This window comes from Schistocerca gregaria, chromosome 1 (genome assembly GCF_023897955.1).
Source record: "Schistocerca gregaria isolate iqSchGreg1 chromosome 1, iqSchGreg1.2, whole genome shotgun sequence".
Lineage (NCBI taxonomy): Eukaryota > Metazoa > Arthropoda > Insecta > Orthoptera > Acrididae > Schistocerca > Schistocerca gregaria.
The window spans coordinates 1,116,824,577-1,116,827,773 of NC_064920.1; the positions used below are offsets into that span (position 1 = coordinate 1,116,824,577).

At 41.6% G+C, this 3,197-nt stretch overlaps 1 non-coding gene across 1 annotated transcript; it reads right to left on the reverse strand.

Moving 5' to 3' along the window:
• Positions 1-2,907: 2,907 nt before the first annotated feature.
• Trnas-cga (transfer RNA serine (anticodon CGA)) lies at positions 2,908-2,982 on the reverse strand. The gene has a single exon. It is a non-coding gene; the product is annotated as a tRNA-Ser (tRNA).
• Between the last annotated feature and the right edge of the window lie 215 nt (positions 2,983-3,197).

A 3,197-nucleotide genomic window follows, 5' to 3' on the forward strand; every position in this document is an offset into this window, starting at 1 on the left:
CGTCCACTGTAAGGAAAAGACACAAAAATATTCTATATTCTTAATATTCTATATCCTTACGTAACTAGTGGAATACTAGGGTACTGGAGTATTACTTGTTAGTGTAAGAAAAACATTAAACGAACTAAAAATATTATTTATTGCAAAAAATTCTGAGAAATCAAGTGAAACTTTTTCTTATAAAATAATAATAAATTTCCAGGTTCTTTTTGGAACAGTGGACTGCCTCTTATGGATAGGAATGCTATTATTTTACAAAGTATGGAAAGGTTCTTTCCTCCCTTTTCCGTAAGAGTGTTATTTACTCGGCAGAATGGCTTAGAGCCGCCCCTGCACATCTTGAATAACTTTTCTATGTACGGTCAAGGCTGGAGTGAGGAATGTAATGGAGTTGACTGTTATGGAGGACAGACGGGGCCTGCAACCGCTGTAGCGCACAATACTGTAAGCTGCGACGACTGCTGCCTGCTGCGCTCACTGCTGACAAATAACACAACTATCTCTTTCTATCCGGATTGACCTTTGCGAAGCAAACTCTCCCTAGGCCTGGATGAAGTCAAGGACTCCTATCTGCCCCTAGAGTAACTATTGGCATGGTACACCGGTCAGATAACCAGTCCACAGCGATGCCACTCAATATTCGCTCGCAGCGTTCAACTAGTACTCTGTCCGTGTTCACACCGCACAATAAGTGGGGCGGCCAACACAGTGAACAACTCTTAATCATGAGCGACTCAATATAGAGTGTCACTGCGATTCGCTAACGACAGAGGTGCTCTCCCAGTTGTAATTAGGCTATTTAGGTTTTTTTATTGGTAACGCCGCTTAGCGCTTGGTATGAAAAATCACTGGCTGTGCTGTGCGCAGTCTGTGTTTAGTTTGCATCGTTGTCTGCCATTGTAGTGTTGGGCAGCGGCAGCTGGATGCTAACAGCGCGTAGCGTTGCGCAGTTGGAGGTGAGCCGCCAGCAGTGGTGGACGTGGGGAGAGAGATGGCGGAGTTTTGTAATTTGTAAGACTGGATGTCATGAACTATCATATATTTTTTGACTATTAAGGTAAATACACTGTTTGTTCTCTATTAAAATCTTTCATTTGCTAACTATACCTATCAGTAGTTAGTGCCTTCCGTAGTTAGAATCTTTTATTTAGCTGGCAGTAGTGGTGCTCGCTGTATTGCAGTAGTTCGAGTAACGAAGATTTTTTCTGAGGTAAGTGATTTGTGAAAGGTATAGATTAATGTTAGTCAGGGCCATTCTTTCGTAGGGATTTTTGGAAGTCAGATTGCGTTGCGCTAAAGATATTGTGTGTCAGTTTAAGCACAGTCGTGTAAAATTTTTCTAAGGGGACGTTTCACAGTGAAGTACTGAGGAAAGACTTTGTTCCTTGCTCTTTGTGTACACGTACGAGCGCACTCGCTCTCGTTACGTGTTCCCACTCCAAGAGCTACAACGGAACGGCTCTTTTTTCTGGCAAAAAATTGCAAGGTTATATCATTCACTGTCTCCCTCACTCCTCTTGCTCTTTGCGTCAGAAATATTCCGCCAATCATTGTTGCTCTTTTAAATGGGAGAATGACGTTTCGTTTAAGTCGAACAATGCGGAAATATGTAGCATCTTCGTTGGGCGTATACTGTCCTCCGGTGAGAACTTCATAACTCCGCAGTCGGTCCGTCAAAAAATGATTCTTCTGGGCGCTCACACACAATGTAGCGGAATTTACTTTTAAGTCGAACACGGGGGTTGTTATCCCTTCACTCTGGCAAAAGCTGTACTCTCTCTGGGCAGTCGCTCCAGCCAAAGTAGGTGTGTGTTGACTCACCTCTCTGAAGGGACGGGTCTTCCAGCTAGTTGGTTGCCTCTATAGAACGAAACTTTCTGTGGCCGTCACGTTGTGTACACCAGCCTCGACTTTTTCAAACTCGATGCTCACTTGCGATTTACTTATTAGATTTGCATATCGCTTACATGAATTAATACAAAATTGACTCTACCTTATCGAGTTTGGGCTCGAATGAAGCATCTTCATGTGCAGAATACGATTGTGAGGACGGATTATCTAAGAAATGAAGGTCAGGAGACCACTCCAACTTATAATTCATGTAGAAATATACTTCATCATTATTGTTTTAGAGAGAATATATTCGAAACGATGATGTATAGAAAGTGTTTTTAGTATAAAACGTGATGTGTATCTAATGTCCTTGAAAACTGTGTAATCAACTTTTGCAATAGTTCGACATTCTGCAAAATACTCCACCACCACTAATTAATTTTGAAAAATGATAACTTTTGTTACACATAAATTAAAGAAGCTTTCAAGTTACATACATCCCTGTACATTAAATCTGAAATACCATTTTTGGAAACTAAGCTGTACCATTTGGGAAGTAAAATTAAAGCAATAACAGACCTCGGTCGCAAAAATGAAGTTTTTTCGACCTAGTTTTCGGCATCTATTAAAAGTGCCTTCAGCAGAAGTAAAACACTTAAACTGGCATGCCACATATAAAATAAATATCAAGTGATAAAGCTTTAGTAACAAAATTTTAAAATAAACAACACAAAAGGCAAGCCACTATGGGCTGCCCACACATGTCGAGATACACTAGCGTCAGACTGAGGCGCCCGCGTTAGTAATTTCGGGCAGGTGTACGTTACACCAAAAATGCCATCTAGTAGCCGCAAATACAAACAGCTACTTAAGATTCGAAATATAGACGGACAAATATTATGACGAATGTTATTTTTGTTTTTTAGTTTACCATTTCACATACATGTATTTTGTTAATTGAAATAATAAGTAACTCAGGTCTGTGGTAGAAAATAATTACTGTAGTCAGAAGGAGATTTTCACTGTGCAGCGGAGTGTGCGCTGATATGAAACTTCCTGGCAGATTAAAGCTGTGTGCTGGGCCGAGACTCGAACTCGGGACCTTTGCCTTTCGCGGGCAAGTGCTCTACCAGCTGAGCTACCCAAGCACACTACACTGCAGAGTGAAAATCTCATTCTGGAAACATCCCCTAGGCTGCGGCAAACCATGTCTCTGCAATATTCTTTCTTTCAGGAATGCTAGTTCTGCGTGGTTTGCAGGAGTCCTGTAAAGTTGGGAAGGTAGGAGACGAGGTACTGGCAGAAGTAAAGCTGTGAGGACGGGACGTGTGCCGTGCTTGGGTAGCTCAGTTGGTGGAGCACTT